The 26,083-nt window shown below is 38.2% G+C and overlaps 1 protein-coding gene across 3 annotated transcripts in view; it reads left to right on the top strand.

Annotated features, from left to right (window-relative positions):
* The window catches only part of LOC132820470 (kelch-like protein 4), a 310,868-nt gene that overhangs the window by 152,337 nt on the left and 132,448 nt on the right, over positions 1 to 26,083 (top strand). The window lies entirely within an intron of this gene.

The following is a 26,083-nucleotide window of genomic DNA, read 5'->3' as shown; positions in this document are numbered from 1 at the left end:
CAATGATTTCTTCTGAGTTATATTTAAAATGTGCCAGAATCATGTTTATTCAAAGCTTCATTTTATAGCACTTGTAAAAAGTAAATTTTATTGGTGTTGTTGCCCAGTTCATATGCGTGGAAACTTTTCACTTGTACTTCCTAACACTTATAATGTCTTGGACCCAAACCAAAGATGACCCAGTGAGAATATGGAACTCTGGTACCACCAGAGTGATTGAATTGACTAGCGTAGATCTATTCATGAAGAAACTGATTAAACATATGATGGAGAAACTGGTTGAAGGTTACGTCAAAATGGTGTTATAAAGTGGAAGGAAGTTTGTGTAGAGACCTGTGGGATGAATGGCATTTTTCTGTGTTGTAAATTCGGTGTAATTCTACATAATTTCATGTTATGCGTGATTTGCAAAGTCTTTGGCTCACCACCAAGTAACTATTTGTGCTAATAAGTAAACAGTGAAAGGACAGCACATCGGCAGGGCATTATGTTATCGTCACGCAAGGCCAATAATGGTTAAGTTCAAATCCCTAGCCTGAATTCACAGACAAAAATGTATTTTGAGTCAGGAGATGTTGAGGGCTGTGAAGGCGAGAAAATTGAAACATAAGTTGATAAAGACGGCTGTTAGAATATTGGCAGAGACCTGAAGATACCTTTTCAAAACCACTATTACATGTTAGGAATAGTCTATACAACAGGCAGAGATAAAAGAAAGGAGAAAAATCAGTTCATATACCCTGAATAAAAGCAGCTCATAGAAAATTGCTGAAAAAACATTTGTAAAAGTAGTGAAGATAACTGAAAATTGTGAATATTTTCCCTGGAAACAATGAAATATTATTATCAGTAAACATCCAATTTAACCTATGCTTAGTGGTAGATACCATTATCTATATTACTGATATGAAATGCAATTTTAGATTGTATTGTATTTTAATTTGTTGAATTACAGCATGAAATATCCACTTTAATGGAATGTTTCTGTGAATATAGTGAGTAAAAGGGTTTTTCTGTATGCTTTTGTAGTAGTTTTTCAGCTATTTTTATGCATTAGTTGATGGATGTTTCTGAACAGAAAAAAAACACTGATATCAAAACTACCCAAAGTGGTATCTCCTGCTAATCTTGTCACACAACAGAAAACTGAACACTGAACCTTTGAGAGAACTGTGCTGTCTTCCTGTTGGCCTAACCGCTCAGTTGTAGCCTATACTGCGTAAACCAATGTCCTCACCATTTCCTTCTTTATTATTTCTACATCATTAAAACCTTTTCTTATCTTGATATTTAGAGCATCAGAGACAAAGAACAGTCCAGTAGTGAGCTGACTACATGTTGTTCCTGATTTCTCCAGATAGTGAAGTGCTGAAAGCTCAGACAGAAAGTACCATTCAGATACTGTTTCCATTGTCAATTGATGCTAATTTGTTTGTTTACAACATGTTTATTTATTAAAGCATTTTTATTAACATAGTTTTTCCTTTTTAGGATTCCCTACACCTTCATTTCACACCCTGGTTGTAGGCCATGCCAGCAGCCTGCCTTTAGCGTTGCAGGAATGCAATTTTGTGAACAGGTAGTTCACCGTGGAACTCTCCCTTTAGTTCCCTTCCCTGTCCAATATCCACCTCCATTCAAAAAGACAAGGTTTCTCTTTGAGTTAGATGCCTGAGGTAGGGATCAATTGGAGAAGCAGGCAGCAGGCCTGGGCAATGTCCCAGCTCCATGCTCTGCTGAGAACAGTGATTTGTCCCACATTTGCAAATGAGTGGTCAGACGGTCAGCCTATTGTCCAAATAAGGACACTGAATGGTTACTTAAAGCTGAATGGCCAGCAGGAGGTCCTTCTGCACTGAAGAAGCAGCAGCTCATTATTCAGGTACATAGGAAAGAAAGGGCCTCCAAACAGTGGTGTTTATTTCCAAGTTATTAAAACTTTAAATATAAAACAAATTGCCTTGAGCAGCTGGGTCACTATCCTGGCAGAGGAGTCCCTTCACAGTACAGCCTGCTGCTAAGAGATTGCAATTGGCTTGTTCATAATCCCCCAGAGGTTCTTCTACCCACCTTAACTGACACCCTGTCATATGTCGGCATGGTTGCCCGGTTGACCCTCTCTCCTCTGTCCCCAGCACAAATTAAGCATCTGCCTCCCATGGTGCTCACCCCCACTGGGGCTTGAAAATTCTACCCATTGTGATAATAGTTTGATTGACAACTGGAAGTCACTGCATGAACATAGAATTTAATGCTCCAATTGCAGAAAGCTCTGTTGGACTGCACATCCTGATTACTTAATTCCATACACCGAATCAGGAACAAGGCTTTCAGTTCCTCTAGCCTATTCCACCATTCATTTGTTTAACTGAATAACATTTCTATAGGAGTAATGAGGAGCATTCCACTAACTTAAAACAGACACCTAAGGTATATTTTACCGCATAAAATTACATGAATCTTCACAATTATTCTCAATGATTGGTGGTCAATAAATATATACAATGAAGAAATCCTTCAAGATGATCATTAAAAAGCCCCAATATTATTACCAGAAAAGGGAAGTAAGATTGCTGGCTAAGTATTATGATAAGTGTTGGATGATGAAAGTACATGTTTTCTTTGACTCCCTCTTCCCAATTGCAGTGGAGTTGACCCAGCAATATCCCAGCACACTGAAAACATAGCTCCAATTGTACCCCAAGTAAAAGCACATGTTTTTAAAGTTGGTAAAAGCTGAAAACTTTTTAAATGGGCACAACTGGGAATGAATGATAATTTCACCCTGACAAACACTCTCTACCCACGCAGGTGGTAATCTTGCCACCCACATGCAAATAATCATTTACTAGCATCATAATCAAAATGGATTGACATCCATGCATTAATGAAAAGGTGGGTGAAACTTGGAGGTGTGCAAATGCTTCCTACATTATTGTTGACATCTCATCAAGCATCTGCAGAACAGTAATGAACATTAAAGCACACCACTCCTGCGAGAGCAGTTTTTAAATAAAGCACAGTTTTTCTTAAAGAGACAGGCCAGTGAATCAGCTAAGTTCATATTTGAGTTTCCCTTTATTCTGAACATTTAGCAATTGCTTGGCAATGACCTGACTCACTATCAGAGTTTTAAGTAAAGCTCAAACATAATATCATTTCAATTCTATCATGCAATAGGTACATAGAATGTGAACTGTTTCATTAACAATAATGCACATTTGTAGAATGCCTTTAATGTAAATTAATATCACAATGCACTTTAAAAAAAGTGTTATCAAATAAAATTTGATGCTAAATGGCATAAGGAGAGACTACACAGATGATCTAAGGCTTGATCAAAGAGTGAGGATTTTAGGAGCATCTTAAGCAGAGGAGGCAGAGAGAAATAGAAAAGTTTTGAGAGGTAATTCCAGCGATGTGGGTCCAGTAGCTGAAAGTACAGTCTGAAATGGCGGGGCAAAGGGAATCAGAGATTTGCAAAGAAAAATTGACCTGGAGTGTAGAAAACCCAGAGGCTTGTGGGATAGTCATGATATTATGTGTGTTGAAAACAAAGATATGCATTTTTAAATTAATGCATTGCTGGACTGGAAGTTAGTCCAGGGCCAATCTGTGCAGCAAAAAAGAGATGATGAATGAATGAGCCTTGTTGCAAGTTATAGCACAAGAAACAGTGTGTTGGATTAGCTCAAAGTCATGGAGGATGGAAGGCAGAAATCTGGTCAAACAAATGTTGGAATTATCAAGCATTGAGTTATCGAATAGATTGATGAGGGTTTCAGCAGATTTGAGGCAGAAATAATTCCTGGGGAAGATAGAAGTGTTAATTCCTAATGGGTATATTGAACCATAAAATGAATGTTTTTAGAAAAATTAAAGTTAGATTGTTAATCCTCAAACATTTGTTTATATCTGCTCCTTAGGTAATGTTACATTTAGACCAGTGGTAGGAGACTGTTTTTAAGACTAAAATTGTAATGGTAAGAATCTTCTAACTGATTTAGTATGCTTCATTAAGACTAGCTTGAAGGATTTAATGCTTCAACTGTTTTAATGTGAGGCTTGTGGTGGCACAGTCAAAATGTGATCCACAGGGAATAGTGTTTTAAATTTTTAGAAGGTATCTTATTCAATAATTCAAAGCCGAAATGATCATTCTTTTGCCCCGCTGTTGTACATCTCATGTTGTAATCGTTATGTGAGAGAACACAAAGAGAAACCTAAATTAAAATTTCAGATTAGAAAACAGATGCTATAGTAAATGAATATTTCATTTGATTGCTCAGTGTGAACTCGGCTCATATCACCCAAATAAGATTCACGTTTCGCTTTCTTCTAACCACTTAAGTTCTATAAGGTAGGGTAATTCTGTAGTAATTTAAGGAGTAGACAATGAAATTATATGAAACCAAACTGCAGATCTGATCAATTTTGAGTTTTTTTGCACTTAAGGAATATTTCTTGCTGTATCTTTAAAACATGCAGTCCTCTGTTTTTCAGCAAAATACCAATGCCAGACTGCCTTGTATGTTATTTTTGGAAAGACTTTTATTCCTATTGCTTGACCAGTTTACATTTTGCCCAAAACGTTCTGCACAGGATCAGAAGCCCTATGTCTGAGCATGACCGGACTGAAAGATACTCACTCATCTCACTCAGTTTTGCCCTGGAATTTCCTGGAGAGGACTCCCCCTTTTCTGAAACATTGGTATCCAATCCAAAAAACGTAGCAGCCGGCCCCTGAATTCGATCGGCGTGGAAGCTATGCTTCTTTTGACAGCAGGGTTGTATTTTATGGTTTAAATTTTGTGTAGGGATATGATGACAAGTGGATGGAAGAAAGGGAGTGGGTGGGGGGGGGGGGGGGTGGAGGGGGTTCGGATGACTATGAAGTGGATGAATGTTTAGGATAGATCATGGCCAGATTAGGGATGTGGGAGTAAGGTGTTGAGCTGAGGTGGAATTGAAGGGTCCTGTGAATCTGAGTCAGGGATGGGGTGGTGTTTTGGAGATGGAGGGACAGTCCAGTGGAGGTTGTCAGGTCATTTGGAGGTGCGTTTGTTGGGAACTGTCTGGCTAAGGTGCAGCAGAATGGGATATAGGATGGGAAACAGAAGTGTTTGATCTGGTAATGGGGTCAGGGTTCTGGTGTTGGAAGGGATGGTCGTTGGGGTCAGGTTGAGGTGGGGTTGTTGAATCTTGGATGTCTTGGTGTGTTGGGCATGTAGTTTGGTGTGTCAGTGGTGAGTCAAGGGCTCAGTTTATTAATTACCCATGAATAGAGCTGGTTTGAGATTCTTCACTCCACAACATCTCCACCTCCAGGATTCTTTTGGAGAGCTCCAGATACAGGGTAATCATTGCAAGGAAGTTTTAATTTCCAGTGAAGTTCTCACTGCGTCAGTTGTGTTTGGATCTCCAAATTGTCCTGATGCACAACTCCAGTCTACCCTGCAGAAACATATCTGTTCACTTGTTGAATGGCACATCTATGGAATATTCCTGATTACTTGCTCAGAATTGGTATTGACGATCTCTGCTATGCTATTAGTGTAGGTAGCTTAACCAGCCTCAGATATTTACAGATCGGAAAGATCACTGAATGCAATTTTTCCAGGGCAACTTCTGAAGAAATTCCATAGGTGAGATGAAACATCGAATTTCCTGTTCCTTGGATGCTGCCTGACCCGCTGCGCATTTCCAGCAACACATTTTCAGCAGTTATCACCACAAATCAATCTAGCATGGAATAGCCAATGCTGGCCATACTTAACTTTTTGTTATTCTGTCATGGGATAAGTGTGTTTCTGAGACTGCCAAAAATCGTTAGCCATCCTTAATTGCTCTTGAGAATTCAACACTGAATTAATGAATTATTACAAACAAAATGGCCTAGGTACACCCACAGTCTGTTGGAATGTAGAGTTTGACCCAATTACAGATAATATGGCTCTAAAGTCAGATGGGGTGTAATGTGGAGGGCAACTTACAAGCCATGATATTCTCATGCTTCTGCAACCTTAGTTCTTCTGAATGTTAGATGTCGCAAGTTTGGCAGGTGCTTGCAGGATACTAAGTGAAGGATTGTGGTGCATCTTGTGTGTGATATACATGGTTGCCACTATGCACCGGTGGTGGCAGGACTGAATGCCTGAGATGATTTAGGAGTTCATAGACAAGTAAGCTGCATTGTCTTCAATGATATTAAGCTTTGTGTGTGTGGTTGGAGCTGCATTTGTTCAGGCTGGACATTCCTGACTTCTGCCTTGAATGTATGGACAGAATTTGGGAAGTCAAGAGGTAAATAGCTTGCCACAGAATTCTGTGTCTGACCAGATGCAATCATAGTGTGTCTATGGTTAGGCTAGTTACATTCTGGTCAATTATAAAGCCCAGAATGCTACTGGTTGTCAAGCAATGGACACCATTAATGGGGATAATGAGCAGATATCAGGTAATGGTCAACAAGTTGGATTGTAACAAGCGGCTTTCCAGTGGTCTGTCCCAAATGGCTGTTTATCACTAAGTGAACTGACATGCAATTTTTATAGCTTCTGAGATTAAAATCCATCTGTGACAAAACTAGTGCAAGACCAGTGACAAGACAAAGTGTAAACCCCAGTAACTGAAATAATATACCTAGTAGCTGTGACATTGTTGTTACTGTTGCTGTTAGGTCCAAACTCCACAGGTCGATGTGATAAACTTTAACTGATTTATAACTGCAGGCGGATCTGAGGATGTAGTGGGAGACTCGGAGAACTCCCTGATGTTAATTGGTCTCTGCACAGACAGTGAGGTGTTGTTCTTCATCAGGGACTTTTGGATATAGAATACCTTATCTGGCTCCTTGGATAGATCTGTTCCATGATGTAGTCTTGCTCAAGTGATAACAGAACAAACTTCAAAATATTGAGTTCACAATAGCTTCAGCACAAGGGACTTGGGTCACTTCATGATCTGGTGCAGCCACTGGTGGTTGACCTCAGAATTTCATGCAATTCAATCGTTGATAAATAGCTACTCACCATGAGCGCATTTATAATTAGAATGTACTTAGATGCAGTGAATACATTTGAGGCTGATGCAGGCGATGAGTCATTAGAAATCAACACAACTGAAAGACTGAAACATTAATATCGGACATATTTCTACAGCTATTTCTCAGATTACTTCTAGCTTGCCATTATGTTATATAGAGCTCAAGAGTTTTTTGATACTAAACTGAACAGAACATATGATGGTAAGGTTCTGGGGAATGTTGCTGAACAAAGAGACCTTGGAGTGCAGATTCATAGTTCCTTGAAAGTAGAGTTGCAGGTAGATAAGATAGTGAAGAATGCATTTGGTATGTTTTCCTTTATTGGTCAGAGCATTGAGTATAGGAGTTGGGAGGTCATGTTTCGGCTGCACAGGATGTTGGTTAGGCCACTGTTGGAATATTGTGTGCAAATGTAGTCTCCTTCCTATCGGAAGAATGTTGTGAAACTTGAAAGGGTTCTGAAAAGATTTACAAGGATGTTGTCAGGGTTGGAGGATTTAAGCTAAAGGGAGAGGTTGAACAGGCTAGGGCTTATTTCCCTGGAGCATCGGAACCTGAGGGGTGACCTTTATAGAGGTTTATAAAATCATGAGGGGCATGGATAGGATAAATAGACAAAGTCTTTTCCCTGGCATGGGGAAGTCAAGAACTAGAGGGCATAGGTTTAGAGTGAGAGGGGAAAGATATAAAAGGCACCTAAGAGGCAACGTTTTCTCACAGAGGGTGGTGCATGTATGGAATTAGCTGCCAGAGGAAGCGGTGGAAGCTGGTACAATTATAGTGTTTAAATGGCATTTGGGTGGGTATTTGAATAGAAAAGGATTAAAGGGATATGGGCCAAGTGCTGGCAAATTGGACTACATTGGATTGGGATATCTGGTTGGCATGGACTAGTTGGACCAAAAGGTATATTTCTGTGCTGTACATCTCTATGACTCTATGTGACATTGTTTTACCAAAAATAAATGGGTCAGTAATTCTATGATTGTGGATGCATCCAATTGATAAAAGATTACTTTTAACCACTTGTACCTTGACATTTTACATTCATGTAGAAAAAAGTATTTATCTATTAATATGAAAATATCTTCAAGAAACAGTACACATTATTGCATGCTTCCTGACTTTCATTCTGGGGAACTTGAATGGGGGAAAGTAAAATTGATAGATGTTATACACTCAATGACAACTGTATATAAACAGAGCCTAAGTCCATACTTTTAGTGTGATTTATTCTATAAGACTATAAGAAACAAGAACAGGAGTAGACTGTTCCGTTCCTTGAGCCTCCTCCATCATTCAGTAGGATCATGTCTGATCTGACTCTCCTCACATCCAAATTCCACCAATTTCCCCATAACCCTTAATTCACTTACTGATCAAGAAGCTATCCACCTCAGCTGTAAATATACATAATACTCTTTCCCCATAGTTCTCTGACAAGGAGTTCCAAAAACTTTCAGAAGAAATTCATCCTCACCTCAGTCTTAAATTGAACGCGTTAATTCTGAGGCCATGCCTTCTGGCTAGAGACTCTCCCATGCTCCTATGAGGGGAAACATCCTTTTGGCATTTACCCTGTCAAGTCTCTTAATAATTCTATGTCACCTCTCATTTTTCTACCCTTCTTTGAGTACAGTCCCAACCGATTTACAGAACAACAAATGCTGATCAACAATGCTGGACAGACAGCATCCGTGGAGAGAGAGCAAGCTAACATTTTGAGTCTAAATGACTCTTCTTCAGAGCTGAAGTGAAGTGTGGAGGGACAGTATTTGTGCCATAGTTTTGGGGGGAAGGGGTTGTATTTGGGTTAGTAATCTTTATAGAGGTTCAAAAAATCATGAGGGGCCAAAAACAAATGGGTCAGTAGCTTTATAATAGTGGATGCGTTCAGTTGAAAAAATGATGACTTGTAACCACTTGTACCTTGGCATGTTGTATTTTTGCAGAAAGAGGTATTTATCTACTAATGTAAAACTATCTTCAAGAAATAATATATATCACCACATCCTTCCTGGTTTTCATTCTGGGGAAGTTGAATGGGAGGAAATCAGAATGACGGATGTTATACACTCAATGACAACTGTATATAAACAGAGCCTAAGTCCATACTATTGGTGAGATTTATTCCATAGTGTAGGATGATGGAGAAGAAAAGATGTTGGTAGTTAGATTAAGTGATCGGAATATGAGAATGGCACAAAAGTGATGCATCTTCTGCCAGACTTGAAAAGACACTAAGGGAATGGGGGAGGGGAGGGCGTGTTAACAAGCTAAAAAAAACAGAAGTAATCTTCACAATTTAAAGATGTTGAACTCGATATTAAGCCCAATATCATTAAGGCTGAAGATGAGATATTGTTCCTCCAGTTTGTGCTATGATTCACTGGAACACTGCGGCATGCTGAGAACAGACATGTTGGCACGTAAGCAGGACGCTGTGTTATAATGAACAGCTATGGGTAGGTCAGGGTCCTGCTTACACACAAACTGGAGGAGTTCCTCAAAGCTGTCACCCAGCCTGTGTTTGGTTTCTCCAGTATAGAGTAGTCACATGGGTCCAATGAATACAATACACAAGAATGGAGGAGGTACAGGTGAAATGCTGCCTCACCTAGAAAGATGGTTTCAGCCCTTGGATTTTGAGCAAGGAGAAGGTGAAAGGGCAGGTGTTGTACCTTCTGTGGTTACATGGGAAGGTGCCGTGGAAAGGCGGATGCTGTTAGCGTTGTGGAGTGGAATAGGGTGTCCTAGAGGGAAAGGTTCTTGTGAAGTGCTGACAGCAGGAGTGAGGCGAAGATGTGTTTGGTGGTGGAGCTCTGCTGGAGCTGTCTGGAGTGTTTCATTGTATTCACTGCAGCCATTGTGGCCTGCTTTACATTGGAGAAACCAACACAGACTGGGTGGCCATTTTGGGGAACGCTTCCGGTCTGTGCGCAAGCAGAACCCTGACCTTCTAGTCATTGTCCTGTTCATATGCCCACATGTCTGTCCTCTGCATGCTGCAATGTTTCATAGTTGTATTCAACTTTAATGCTTCAAAACCAGTAACTGGCTTTGTTTAGCTACCCAGTGAATTCAGCTGTCCAATTCAATGATGCAATTTTGCCATTTCAGTTTTTGAAGATACTACATCTTTTTGTTAGATTCTCCTTTGACTAATAGTAATGGAGTTAACAAAAGTTGAAGAAGATTTTGATGCAAAGTGACAGTTAACACAGAGGAACTTCGATTATCCAGCATTCAATTATTCAAATATCAGATTATCCGGCAAGATTGCAAGATCCCAATGCTTGGCTAAACTATGCTATCCGGCATTCGATTATCCGGAATTCGATTAACCGAATGAAATACTGCCCGCCCGAGTCATTCGGATAATTGAGGTTTCTCTTACTGCCCTGATTTCCATTCCAATATACTTAAAAACCCCAGAAGCCTGACTTCCAGATTAGAATTCTGCTTTAACGCCAATTATGATAATGGTTTCAAATTCACTGCTCTCAACTGTAACAATATGATGGTTTTTTTTGTGAAGCTGTGTTTTTTTTGTGAAGAGAGGGTATAAGCCAGAGGTGAGGAGTTATCTCTTTGAAACCAATCAACAGCTTGTGAGGCCCTGGGTTCTTTCTTCCCCAAGTTAGAGCAATAGAAGCAGCAGGAATGGGTGGAGTCATACTCCCACAGAACCAGGGTTTTTAGTTTAGCTTTCAATTGTTGGATTTTGAAGTTGTGGAAGTTGTTGTACATCTCTCTCAGCCACAACAAAAAGCTGGCATTCTCTCTCTCTTTCTCTCCCTTTCTCTCTCAAAAGTTTTCTCTTGGTGTTCTTTCCTGCTGGACTGGAGAAACACCACATGTGAGACAATCTATTTTACTGAATTTGCCTTTGCCAAAGATGCATTTATGGGATGTTACTATATTGGAACAGTTACTGTTTAAGAGTTAATCTATTATTCTATTAAGTTTTCCAATAGAGTTATAAAGTTATATCAATTCTTCTTTCTTTTATTTGTATTTTAACCGAAAGTAAGAATGAAGTGTGTCTTGCTTAAAGCCGAGTAATGTGACCAATAGAATTACATTTAGAACACAACACCTTATAGTTGACTTTAAATTAAATAATAGTTAGGGTCTAGGCTATCTCCTTGACATATCTGAAGGGGGTTTAGTCTGATCTATAAAACACACCACACACAAAAAATTATCTATATGCATCATGAAGATGCTTGACAGTTGCCCGTAATAATGGCAGTAAAACATGACAGGGTCTGCTTTTAAATGAAGGCAGCCCAATTTTAATAATATAGACTTTATTCAGAAGTACCAGACACTAAATACATCACTTAGGAAATATACAATTTATTAGCTTCCAGAGAGTCTCCACTGCATCTAGTCTCTCTTTCGAAGGATAAAGAAACACTTGCCCCCTGAGTTGATCTCCCTGCATAATGTAGTTTTAGTATCAATTGATCTATACTCCCAAGTATGTGTTCTAAAAAAAAGCAAGAATATTTTCAAAATTAGTTTTCTTGTCATGGGTGAAGCTACATGGGCAGCACGATAACTCAGTGGTTAGGACTGCTGCCTCATGGGACCTGGGTTCGATTCTAGCCTTAGCTGTCTATCTGTGTGGAGTTTTCACATTTTCCCCATGTCTGAGTGAACTTGGTTTGGGTGCTCCAGTTTCCTCCCACAGTCTGAAATATACAGCTTAGGTAGATTGGCTATGGAAAATGTGTGGTTATAGGGTCGGGGATTGGGTCTGTTTGGGGTGCTCTTTGCAGAGTCAGTGTAAACTAGATGGGCCAAATGGCCTGCTTCCACACAGTACAGATTCTATGATTATACTTTTATATCTTGATCCACCAGTTTTACTTCAAAACTGAATGCTGTTAGTCTTATTTTTGTCTTATAAGTCCCATCAGGAGTCACCTTTTCTATGCATTTCCACCTTTGCGATAGGGATCATTTCCCCTATCTGACATCTCTATGTACACCGCAAATTCTCTCCACCTTTGCAATTCTTAATATATGGTATCTTCACTGAGCACATTAATTTATTCATGGCCACTAAGACTTCCCAATCATGTGAGCTTTTCCTCTTGGTGGTATTCTTGGTGGTATTCCTGGTTTGTATTATAGTTTTCTTTTTGTTAAATGATGCTCTCTATTTTGCTTTCTATATTTTTCTGGACTGCTACTGTTTAACCTCTCCCTCCTATTAACAGGGTTACTTTTAATGGTTTATGATTTCTTTGTAGTCGTATGTTCACTCCTAGACCCACTGTTTGAGATTACAATGTATCTGCTTACTGACTATCTTTTCATTTCTTGTTACCAAACCTTATGCTCCTCATCCTAAACATGCATCAAGTTTTATATTTCCCATTGACTTTTCCTAATAATTGACTCCTTTCCCTATTAAATAGCAATTTTTAATAGATATTTTACTTTAGTACCCACTTTTGGCATTTGTACTGTGGCAGTAAAAGCCTTATATTGACCAGCAGAATTAATCTGTCTGTTCTCAGACAATTGTGGCAGGTTGATCCTCATATCTGTGTAATAATTAAGAGGTATCAAAGGTACCTAGCTCCTCATTATTTTCTATACCTTCTTCAAAATCTGCAAATTTGTAATCCATACCACGTGAATTTGAAGAGTGTTTCCAAACAGTTTGATTTCCATGCTGTGGAATTTTTTGTTTACTATCTTTACTAATAATTTTCCTTAAGCTGCTCAATTCTTTATGTTCCTTTCTCTTATAATAAACCATATCTTCCTTCTGACAACTTTACCTGGTATATTAAAGTTCAACAAATTCTTTGAGACTTTGGCTTTAATGAAAGTCTTTCTGCCTGAACGTGGCCAAAAATGTAAAACTGTAGCCCCTTGCCAAGCTGGGGTTGTTGATCACTTATGACCTACAGGATTTTAGGCTTCCTATTAAACATCTGCAATGAATTTGTAGTGTGTCCAGTCCACACTAGTGTAGATGAATATTTTCAGTTTGGCTGATCTGTCAAAATTTTATGAACTATTTCTTCTAATGCTGCATGGTTGATTTCACATAACCCATTACTAAAAGGGCTTTTGGTTTACATGTTCATAATCATTATGCTCATAGTCTGATATACACACACGCTCTAAATTCAATGCTAGCCGATCAGTGAGAAGTTTTGTCAGAGATCTAAATCTCGTTCCTATCCACTTTTCCATCGCCTGATCCACAATGTTTTTTTTTAATCTTTAAAACATCATTTTGTTCACTGACAAAATCTGGTTATTAAATCTACAAAATGTAAAATGAAAGTGTACTTTGGTAGAGGGCATAGGTTCAAGGTGATCGGGGAAAGATTTAAAAGGAACCTAAAGGGTAACTTTTTCATGCAGTGGGCAGTGCATGTATGGAACGAACTGCCAGAGGAGGATTTGGAGGTTGGTACAATTACAATATTTAAAAGGCATCTGGTTGGCTATATAAATAAAAAAGATTTAGAGCGATGCGGGTCAAATGCTGATAAATGGGATTGGATCAGTTTAGGATATCTGGAAGGTGTGGATGAATTAGACTAAAGAGTCTGTTTTTGTGCTGCACATCTCTGATTCTATGACTTTTCTTTATCTCATACCTTTACATTTCTTGCTAAGCGCACTCTTACTACAGACATTCACAGTGTCCTTCAATATTTCTTACAAGATTATGTCCATTATTTATGTCTTCTATGAATCTATCATACTTCCATCCCTTACTCATGTATCCTTTTACTATCTTTTCTTTATCTTTTAATGAACAGAGAGGCAAATTTCTTTAGTAGAGAGGTTACGTTCTGGTAAGGGAATGCATTAATGTCATGATTGTGTAAGTTGTAACCTTGCAGATTTTCCAAAGACAGTAGCTTATAATAACTTATCCAGTTTCACTGTTCTTTCTTAATCAATGGTTTACCTCATAACAAGGGTATTTCACTGGACACTACATCCATGCTACTAAAATGATTGATTCCAGTGTTTTGTAAGGAATTGTTGATTTTTTTTCAAAGATTTTATTCACAAATCTAAAACTGGTGGAATCCCCAGTCCTTATCTTTGTCCTAATTCATATTTCTGATGGTCTAGGTAGTCAGTGTATTCCACACTCTGTAAATGTGCATTCACTGTCTAACTCTGCCTCCAATACAGTCAACCCTCAGCTGAAACATCTTGTGGTAAATACAATTCCTTGTTTTGATTTGTATCTCCATCTTCTTCTTCCAAATCCTCCATTCATGTTCGGTTTTGAACATGTTTCTATACATCTGGCATGGTCTGTGGTGCAATGGTTCTTTGAATCACATTTAACATATCAGTTTTTACACTCTGAGTATTTATGAAGTTCATTCTCTTCCTGTAAGTTCCAAATTCTCTTCCTTTCTCAAAATTATCAATCACATTTCTGTTTTTATTTCTCTTAGTTATAGTTTTTCTTTCATATTCTTACTTGTGGCCTGAACTTAGACAATCTCACCAATTTGTTAACACCGTGTCCTCCATTTTCCAATGAATCACTGATCACCTCTCTGTGCAATAAATAGTGTTGGAAAGGAATGCTTCCCTGGGAACTTATTTAGTACTTCTGACATTTTTCCTGGCAGAGAATATTTGTCTGGAAATGTAACACTCATCAAAATGAGAGTCTGCCCATGCTTGATACTTTGGCAAAGTGCAATAATTTGATGTCAAAACAGATTGGAGAATTTCCCAATGAAATTTCTGTTGTTTTGTAATCTACTGAACTCCATGACATACTCTTCCATGGTACTATCCTCAGGCTTTCAGCCTTAAAAGGGACAGTTAGCTCAGTTGGCTGGATGGATGGCTTATGATGCAGAGTAATGCCAACAGTGTGGGTTCAATTCCTACACTGGAAGGATTCTTCTTCTCAGCCTCTCTCCTCACCTGAGATGTGGTGACCTGCAAGTTTAGCCATGTCTCTCTAATGAAAGAGCAGCCCAGTGATCTGGTAAGACTATGCCAACTTTACCTTTACCTCAATCCTTCTAAATTTATCAAATCTGATGATGACTTATAATCAATCAATAGATCAACTTTTTGATAAATTTTATCCATGAAAGTTAACAATCTGTCGAAACCTTTGTCTGTACTCAAATCATTTTTTTTATCCTGCATATGTATGATAATTAAAAAATTAAGCCTATATCTTCTTTCCTATTTGTTAATGAATTAACCCAAGTCCACACTGTAACTTCATTCCTTCACTAGTCATATGGCAACTTGACATTACAATTGTCCTCTGCTACCAATGTTATATACTGTAAGAATAAACAGATTTAGCTAGAGACCAGGTCCATACTTGTAGCAAGAGCCTAATTTTAGTATACCACACTCCATAAAATTGACAACCCACTAGATTCCCATATTCATACAGCCAATTCACACTAAATTGGCCCATAAATAATATATCAACTACCCATTCTATTACATCTCAGGCACTGCTTCAGACCATATTAGATGACAGCAGTAGACAGGTGGGGATATGGACTTATCGGTGCAATCATTTCATGAGCCCTGACAACACATGTACCAGTGGGAGAACTGATATGTTATATAAACAATTCTGTGGTTTCAGTGAGTATAGGCTTTGCTGGTAAAGGAACATTTATATTTGAACAGTCTAGAGAAATGGCAGAGCAGCTACTTATAATATACTTAGGTGCATGTTCTCAAAACTATGCCAATAAGCTTCAAAAGTAAACAATTTCAGGGATCATGCAACTATTTCCATGACTGCAGTTGGTTTGGGTTTTATGGCAGTTATGAACCATTGTTATCTTAGTTTCTTGTACTTGTTTTACTGCTGCTCATAAATTCTTTGATTATCCCTCTATCCTCAGCAACAATTTTTAAACATACTACAAATAAAATCTTGGTATTAGTCTAGATGGTTAATATGAAAACCATTAACTTGGGCTTCATATTTTGATATGTAAATTCTAGAAATTATTAAACTGAGGACAGCAGTGATTGTCACTGCACTGGTCATCTAGTGTGACTACTTGACAATCCTACAAATCTTTGTACATTAGGTTGGAACTCTCCTGAGGTCATAAATGATACATTATGAATATATTCTATTCTACTTTTGCATTTCAGGATGCTCATTGTACCTGCTCTGATTACACTAAGAGATACAAAATGATGATTGGTACCTCGAAAATATACTCAGAAAATTTTAAAGAAGTTAAAAGAATGATTTTCTTTCACAATAAGATCTTGTTAAATGCTAATCCTGATCAATTTGTGCAGTAAAATGCAGAGTTGGAAAGAAAAATCAATTGACATTAGACATGTTGCTATTAAATGAGCAAAATACAGCATTTTTAAACATCGCCTGAGAACTGAAAGATTAGTAAGTAGTTATATTTGGGTTGGTTAATGTGAAATATATGAAATTAATTGAAGCTAAATACTTGGTTTCACATTCTACATTAGGGATTTTAGTGTGCTGTTACATAAAATACTGATATGTTGAACCGCTGACATCCTTAAACACATCGATAAAGATCAATTATGAAGAAAATCACAAGGAAATAACTTTAGCAAGAATACTAATGTTATTATTCCTGGGCCTTCATAGTGAATGGTTATTGTTGATTCTGAGCTTCAGTCTGTATACTCAACATTAGTATTCAGTGTACACTGTAGTTTATTTTTTCAGCAGTATTTCATTAGCACAGCAGTCCCAGTAAAAATTGGTTCTCACAAAATTCATTGAGCAGATTATTTTACTTTCCAAACCATTCAATCAACTGAATATTAAACTTAATTTCCTGCTGCTTCCAGTTAATTGAGATCATATAATTCAGTCAGAGCTTACTGTCCTTTTCAATCCTGAACTGAATTGGAAATAATACTTGGCAGTAGAACTATAACAAGATCAAATTTTGATGACATTGTCGCGCAATGGAAGAAGCTTCCTGCAACTTTGCCTGTATTAAATGAGATAAGCTTAGCTAATTTAAAATTAATGAAAAGATTTGATAAGGGCACAGACATTTAATTTCATCATTGGGTTTAAAATGGTAGCTTTGTTTTTCACAAAGGGTGTCAACTCTGTAATGTGTTTAGCTATACTGAATACCGTAATAGTCTGCCAAATTGAACAAACAGGAATCATGCTCAATGGGGCAATCCTCTCTCATCCACTTGTCTCTTCTTTCCAATAGGCATTACATTATAAGGCCCAGTAAATCTTGTCCTTTACAGAATATCAGAGCAGCAGCTGAGATTTCCTGAATGAATCCAACAGTCTAGGACACAACTGACAAGCGACCCTTTTTCATGACCTTCAATTTAATTTCAGATATGAAAATATGCAACAATTAAAGTATTTTACAGTTATTCTTAAACTGCCTCAATCAGGCAAAGCGAGAGAGAAAGCGAGTCTTACAATAATTCAACAACTCTCAATTCCTCAGTATGTCTCAAGATGTCTGACAGCAATTTGAAGTGTAGCCCCTGTAGGAAGCATGGCAGGCAATTTGTTCACAGCAAACTCTCGTGTAATTAATGTAATCATGGTCATGTGTTATGTCTCATATGCAGATAACATTTAAGACACATCCTCATGCTATTAATCACTGTATAACAGCATGTGATCTGAGAGCAGAAAGGTCTCCATCTTAACTGGGGCCACTTGAAGCATAACACACTGATGGAAGTGTGCTACTGTTTGTAACTAATAGCTTAGTATTAGCCCGAACACTGAAGTCCTTGTGACTATTATATGTATATACCAGGGATTGTAATAAATATCTGTTGAATTTTTCACTTCTACATTATCCATGTCTTGCTCTTATGATAAAGGACCTCACATAAATGTTGCCTCATCAAATAGCAATAGCCTGTGGAATGCAAATACCCACATGACGGTGACAGATTGGACCAGATAATTTGTTTTTTAGTGGTCTTATACAAGGCAATGTATACCCATTAGGCTTTATGTATGTCTTCATATTTAAAAAGTAGTTAAAAGAAAAGTCCCTAGTTATATCTCCTGTCTGTGTTAAATTAGTTGACCTGACCAGTAGATCTGAGCCAAGCTATCAAAGGAAGTTCAACTGAGCTCTCTGTGCTTCTGGAGTAATATGGGGAAAATTAGCCATCGTTCCATCTCCTGGTCAGTATGTGGCAGTGTTTTCATTGCAGGCAATGTATATCTGGGAATGTGGAGTGGGGACTGCATTTGCCTTGATTGTGAGTGCCCTTTAATAGAATGGTCTCTCCTGCCCTATTTTAGTAAGCCAGCAGAGCCTGGGGAAACACACTCCAGCTAGGAATCAATAACCTCAAACAGTGCAGGGTAACCAATTTAATGGAAGACGATGAAGCATTTTCAGTGTTTCTATATTGTTGTTGCGCTTAATTTTGATATGCAAACTTATTTGTCAATTGAGACCACAGTCTTTACAGTGTTCCAAAAATGATCCTCAATCCCAAGTCTCAAAGGAACATCAATTCTATTTTTTTAGTTCCCACAATAGTTGTTGATGTGACAGTGAGATTGTCAATTTCTTCTAAATTTTATTCAGTTAAGTTTTGACTCCCTCAGGATATTACTTTGCTGGTTGTTGGGAGAAGCACATAGGAGGCGTAAATTGTGTCTTGGCTGCACTGAATAACCATATCTGATCGACTGGTCTTTGCTTGTTCTTCATTTTCATTTGTTGTAAACATGTTCTCCTTCATTAAACACTACTTGATGGATCATAACAGATTTGAATGCCGAAATCAATTCCTCAATATAAACTTAGATAAGGAACAGTCTTTACTCAAAATGTAACTTTTATTTAAAATTTCTCAAAGTTGAAGAAAAGCATTTCTCTGATTGTATATTAAAGCAAACATTATCGTGAGCCTAATATAACACAAAAGCACTGAAGAAGTGGAAAAACTTTAAACATTGATGTTAATGTCTGTGGTTCACATTTTGAACAACACCAATAGAAATGCATTTAATTTGCAATTTTAAAGACAATAAATTTGCCTATATGTGTCACATAATAGTGGTAAATTTTGCAGTGGTAACAATACTAGCAACAAAAATTTGTAATGTATCCCATTATTTTAAGAATTCCACTTGCTACTTATTTAATCCATACTTCTTTAATGAATGAATTGCATTGGACTAATCCGTATTGGTTTTGTTCAGAATATCTGTGTAATTCTTAAGATTTGCCTTCAGATCTATCTGTTTGTCATTTGAATAATATTGTTCAATACAGCTAATTTGCAAGTACCCTCTAGATGATTTATCAACTACAAATGGTTGAATAGATTGCTTTACCTATAGTTTACTGTACTTCTGACATGGGCATTACTAATGAAAATAAATTGTCAATTTGTAAAGTGGCTGATGCAGAGTTTCAATTTCAAATGCACATTTTCTTTGTGAAAATGAGATGTACAACACAACTGTGAAACATTCTTGCTAGAACATTTATCACTGTTACTTTATTCCTTACACAAGGTTTCTTGGACTTTAGGCTTCACACAAATTATTTCATGGTCTTACTACTATATATTATATATATATATAAAAACACACACACACACATATATATTTATGCAGTACTCAGATGCAAGTTTCAATTTTCTGATGGGCAATATTTTCAAATGTATTCTTTTACTAACATTCTCAGGTAAGTTTTGTAAATGATACAGTACTAAATACAATGGACTTTTCAATCCAATAGATTAACTCATTTATTTTTCATTTTATAATATTTCTTGTTTTGCGTCCATTTGCTCAATAAATAGCATTTCAGTATGACATTCAATTTTCTTATCACTGTACATAGTTTTTGAATATTGTAATGAACTTTACTGCATTCCTAGATAAATGCTCTGGAACTAGATTATTAGGGGCAGCTTTATTGCTATTTGTCTCACTAATTTATCTTCTCTCAGTGTTTTCTGTAATTGTCTAACATTGTTTGAAAATATACAACTGCACAGTTCTATACCACCGTGCATTATTGCTAATAATTGTCAAAGATTGGCTTATAGGCTATAGAAGATGTAGGCAAGAGTATCTTCCAGTTTGTTATGTGTAGCAAAATCGTACATTTATTTATAAAGAAGCAATTTACAATTTCACTAACCCCACACTCAAAAAATGTTGTTTTAAATAAACTTGGCAAACTACTTGATCATGAAACTTGTGTCTGGTCTACTGACCTCACATGTCAAATGGCTTCCATTTTTGACTTTTCATTTTCAATCTCATGTTTCGTAAGTTCAGTATCTCTAACACTGAAGAGATCTGATTTATTTTAATTCATTCATGGGATGTGAGCATTGCTGGCTAGAGCAGCAATTATTGCCTATCCCAAATGGCAGTTAAGAATTAACCATATTGCTGTGGGACTGGAGTCACCTATAGGCCAGACCAGGTAGAGATGACAGTTTCCTTCTCTAAGGGACATGAATGAACCAGATGGGTTCTTACAACAATCGCTAATCGTTTCATGGTCTTCGTTATATTCTTATTTCCAGACGTTTTTAAAAATGAATTCAAATTCCACAATTGGCCATGGCAGGATTTTAACCCAGGTCCCCAGAACATTGCCTGGATCTCTGGATTAATTGTCTGTAACGATAATGCTACTGGGCCGTAGCTTCCATGCAATGAATTATTATCCCTCTACGAACTAAATGTTTAATTACTTTGTAACACTGATAGCAGATAAGAAATACAAGTTGGTAAACACAACTAAACTCCAGGAATAAGATCTCCTATCAATGAAAGTTGCTCACGCTATCTTGCTTAATGATCAGGTTGAATTTTTCAGCCTTGCTGAATTCAGAAACACGGATAGTTAGGCCCATGTATTTTAAAGTGAGCAAATGTGCTTGCATTGCAAATCATTTGTGACATCAGTCAAAGCATAGTTTGGACCAGAAAAGACTGCTTAGCCTATGAGGAATTGTTAAGAGTCTTAGTTATTCAAGGATTGAGCAGTTGGCAGTTCAGTAGGAGGTTGAGGTGCAATACTCCAAACAGACTGACAGGTTCTCCCTTGCCTGAGGTGAAGTACAGTCAGAGACCATCCTCGTGAGAAGCTTCCCCAATACCAACACCCCCAACTAAAGAGAAGCTCCAACAATGGGCTCACATTTTTCAGGATCTAGCCTTTGATCTTAACCGATGTGAGTAAATGTTTTGCTGTGGCAATTGTTTGGAAGATAATCTTTTTTTTCCCAGGTCCAAGCTGACAAGACTTTTTTTTTATTCCATTGCTTCAGATAGGAGTTGACAATTACCAAAAGAAACACATAGACAGATGTCAGCTGCATACTGAAGCTCGAAGACTTGGAGTGATTGGGTTTTGCCTTGATGGTTGTTTAGGTTGAATAATTTCCCACCTGTACTACATCTTATCTGAAAGTCTATGAGTGCATTGAGGGAGTTTAACTACAGGATTTAGTGAGGAAAGGTGAGTGGAATTGCTGGTGTCATGACACAGCCTTGTTTGACCCCAGTTTTCACTCAGCTAACATCTGTAATAGTCCCATGAGTGTGGATTGCAGTTTTTATGCCATCATAAATTTCAGATGGTCAGAAATTTCTGGAGGCAGACAAACTTGATGAGGATATACCTTTGCAGTTGACAGAGACAAAATCTTTTAGGACGTCAAAACATGTTTTAATGTTTTTACAGTACAATTGGCTCAGTGGTTAGTACTGCTGCTTCACAGCGCCAGGCGCCCAGGTTCGATTCCAGCCTCGGGCGACTGTCTGTATGGAGTTTGCACATTCTCCCTGTGTCTGTGTGAGTTTCCTCTGGATGCTCTGGTTTCCTCCCACAGTCCAAAGATGTGCAGGTTAGGTGAATTGCCTATGCAAAATTGCACATAGTGTTCAGAGGTGCATTACGTTTTCTGTTGTCTTTTGCCTTTAATTCAGCTGTTTCATTTTCAGTTGAATCTTAGACATCTCTAAAGATTCTGATGGTGTCTCCAGCAAATTTAAATGCTGAGCTATTGCTGTAATTATCTGTTCTTTTCTCTTGGAAGGAGATAGCTCCAACTCTAGCTTGTCTGCTAATGCTAGCAGCTTGGCCTTATTCACAGTTTCAAAATCCTCAGTCACTTCTTCCGTCCCAAGAAAACTCTTGGTGACTGAAAGAGCCGTTGCTATCTCAAGCACTGTTTAAGCCAACTGAAGTCATCACTCAGAACAAAAGGCATTAACACCTATCACTTGCAGTCTTTGAATCCAACAATCCTAATCCCAGTCGGAACTATTGAACAAATCTCGAGAGGAGACTCCAATCTGTTAGGGACCAGGCCAGACCCCCCCCCCCCAAAACATTTGAGGAAAATAGCCCACACCCTAACTTTGATAGTTGTTTTAAGCAGGTGTATAGTGGATGTTCTAGGAGTGATGCAGCTGGCCCAACCATTTACTTTTAAACAAAACAGCATTGATTTGCAAGAATCCTGAATGGAACACAAACAAAAGAAACTGAATATAGAATAATTTAACCTATCCGAAAGCCCCACAGATTATCCCAATCCAATGATACTGTTCTAAATACTTGCAACAATCTCCCAAAATACCCCTTGGCAACAAAGGAAAAACCAAAGACAAGGGTCTTACAGTAGAGACGGCAGAGAGAGGGAAGTCCAACAGATTCACAACTGACTGCTGATCTGAACCCAAACCAAACCAGACCAAAGAAAAGCTGAGCTGGGAGAACTGGCCACTCCCCTTTCATTGTACAAGTGTTTTTTTTAAACTTGAAATCCTTTTGCCTGAGGCAGTATAATAACTATAATCAAACTGGCCCTAAAACACATAAAACCCAGACCTCCCAAAGAGTCTGCATCCACAACCCCTCTGAGAAAAAACAAGAGCAAAACAGCTTTGTTAAAGGAGCAGCACCATCACAAGAAGGTGCAGGACCTGCATGTCCCCAGGGGTGTGGGAGGGGGAATTGAAGTGGTCAGCCACAGGGCGGTAGGGTTGTTTGGTGCATGTCATAGAGATGTTTCCTGAATGCTCCGCAAGTTGACTTCCTGTCTCCTTGATGTAGACAAAACCATATTGAGAGCAATGGACACAGTAGATGCGGTGTTTGGAAGTGCAGGAAAATCTCTGCTGTATTTGAAAAGATCCTTTCGGGCCTTGGGCGGAGGTGAGGGGGAAGGTGTGGGCACAGGTTTTACACATCTTGTGGCAGATAGGGAAGGTGGCAGGTGTGGAAGGTGGATTGGTGGGGGTGTGCATGGACCTAATGAGAGAGTCACGGAGGAAATTGTCTCTGAGGGATGCAGATAGGGGTGGGGAATGGAATATATCTCTGGTTGTGGGGTCTGTCTGTTCTCTTACAAGGTAAGTTACTTTGCTCCAGTCTTCATAGCCACCACTGACCTGCTTTTGTAGCCATGATATTTATATGGCAAGTCCAGTTCAGTTTTTGCTCAATGGAAATCTCCTGGGTGTTATTGTATTAATGCCATCAATTAGATTTCTCTTATTGGAGATGGCTATGCCTGATGATGGTCTGGTATAAAGTTGACTTACCATTTTTCAACTGCAGCCTGGATATTGTCCAGGATTTGTTGTAGTTGGACATGGATTACTTTAATTTCTGAGGAGTTGTGAATGATGCTGAACATTGTGTAATCATCAGTGAACATCCTAACTTCTGACCTCATGATGGAGGGATGTTGATGATGAAGCAGTTCAAGATGATTGAGCCTAGGACATTACCCTGAGAGCTCCTCCAGAGATGTCCTGGAGCTAAGCTGTTTCCAAGAATGACTTTTGTGCCAGATATGACATCAGCTAATAACGAATTTCGAGTAAAAAATGAGGTCTGCAGATGCTGGAGATCACAGCTGCAAATGTGTTGCTGGTCAAAGCACAGCAGGCCAGGCAGCATCTCAGGAATAGATGCTGCCTGGCCTGCTGTGCTTTGACCAGCAACACATTTGCAGCTGTAATAACGAATTTCCCCATTTTCCATTGCCTCGGGTTTTCTGGGACCTGTTGATGCCACACTTGGTGAAATGATGTCCATATGATGTAGCCTTGATTTCAAAGGCATCATTTTCACCTCACCTCTGGAGTTCTGCTCTTCTGTCCATGTTAGAATGAAGCTTTTAATAAGTTCAGGAACTGAATAGCCCTGGCAAAAAAAAGAATTGAGAGTCAGTGAGCAGCTTATAACTAAGCAAATGCTGCTTGACAGCACTATTGATGACAGATTCCATCACTTTACTGATGATTGAGCATAGACTGATGGAGTAACAACTGGATTTGTCAGGCAATTGGCAGACAATACAGAAACTTGTCCAGCTTTATCCTGTAAGCAAAAAGCAGGACAAGTCCAATCCAGCAATTACTGTTCCATCAGTTCTACCTTTGATCATCTGTAAAGTGACGAAAGGTGTCATCAATGGTGCTATGAAGCAGTACAAACTTAGCAATACCCTTGCTCACTGATGCTCAGTTTGGATGTCACAAGGTCCACTCGGCTTCTAACCTTATTACAGCCTTAGTTCAAATATATACAAAACAGCTGAATTCCAGAGGTGAGGTAAGAGTGACTGCCCTTGATCTAAAGTCCACATTTGATTGAGTATTGCATCAAGGAGCCCTACCAAGACTGGAATCTTTAGGAATCCGGTTTGGGGGATGGGGAATCATTATGATCATCACATCTTTTATATCTGGATTTGGGTTTCACATTTTCTAAGCCTGCAGCAGTTTTAAAGTAACTTATTTTGGGATAGCCGTCTGTTCCTTTAAATGTAGGAAGGTGAGATCTAAGAATTATCTAATATCTCAGTGTCAGCTTGGAAAGGATCTGTCTGAACTTTGTAAGTAGTTTATGTGAAAAAAGTGCTTGGGGGCCCATAGTTCATTCTGAGGTTAAAACTAATTAATATTGATTATTATTCATTGCTTATAATTCCAACCGTAACGTTTGCCATTATGTAATGAGGTGACCTACAAACTGGTCCTTCTCAGTTTGCTTATATCTTGAGGGTATGTGAATTGCTGGTCTGGTTCTCAATAGGCTAGACTGTTGCTTGTGAAAGCTACACATGTCTGAGGGGTAATACAAAGTGTCTCACACTGAGTTTGCCTTGATTAATTGTTAATAAAATCTATTTATTTTTCCCTGTACTACTCTGGCTAAAAGAAAATAAAGAGGAGAACAAGGAGTTTTAGCTGGCTTGTGCACATTTTGCTGTACTGCTGTACATATTAGAAGCTATTGCAGGACAATGTGGCGTTCATTTCCCATGTTAAAAAAGCCATTTTATTCAGCATGAATGACCTCAGTTTGAAAAGTGCTTTGCACCACTGCACAACTGTCACAAGTTCTTGATTTGTGTTATTTTGGGAGAGACAGTGGGTTTAGTAAATTATTGTAAACTAGCTTTATCTGTAATTTCCTCAAAGTCTTGGACCTGTTTATGTTGTTCTTCATATGATTGACTCATATTTTTCATGCAAGTATTTTTGTCTGTCTGTGTGGTGTACACAATCAGCAAAGTCTGGTGGTGTCCATTGATATTTCCTGTAGGCACCTTGTTGGTAAATGAAATTCTTTTTCTGCAACTAGTTATTCCAGGTAGTAATAAGGAATAAGGATTACTCCAGTCCAAGTGGAGTAAGTGGCTGCTATTGAAATTAACCTGTGTTCTGCGAATGTGATGTATTTGGAGTTTGTTTGAATTGTAACAATTGGAGTCTATTTCCTAACAATCAATTCTTGGTTCAGTTCATGTTGTCACCTTCTAAAGATTTTTTTTAAAAGGTAGATTTGGTATTTATTCCAGAATGGTGATAAATGCTTTTATGTCACACACAATATATCAAGCTCCAACCACTCAGCTCTTCCTGGTTTGACAACTATGTACTGTGTTACACCTACAGAAAAAAACCTACACCACCACATTTCTGTGAACTTGTACATTTGCTTCACTTCCAAGTAGTTTGTTTTCAAATTATTT

The sequence above is a fragment of the Hemiscyllium ocellatum genome, chromosome 11 (genome assembly GCF_020745735.1).
Source record: "Hemiscyllium ocellatum isolate sHemOce1 chromosome 11, sHemOce1.pat.X.cur, whole genome shotgun sequence".
In the NCBI taxonomy this organism is placed as follows: domain Eukaryota; kingdom Metazoa; phylum Chordata; class Chondrichthyes; order Orectolobiformes; family Hemiscylliidae; genus Hemiscyllium; species Hemiscyllium ocellatum.
This window is presented reverse-complemented; position numbering and strand designations above follow the sequence as displayed.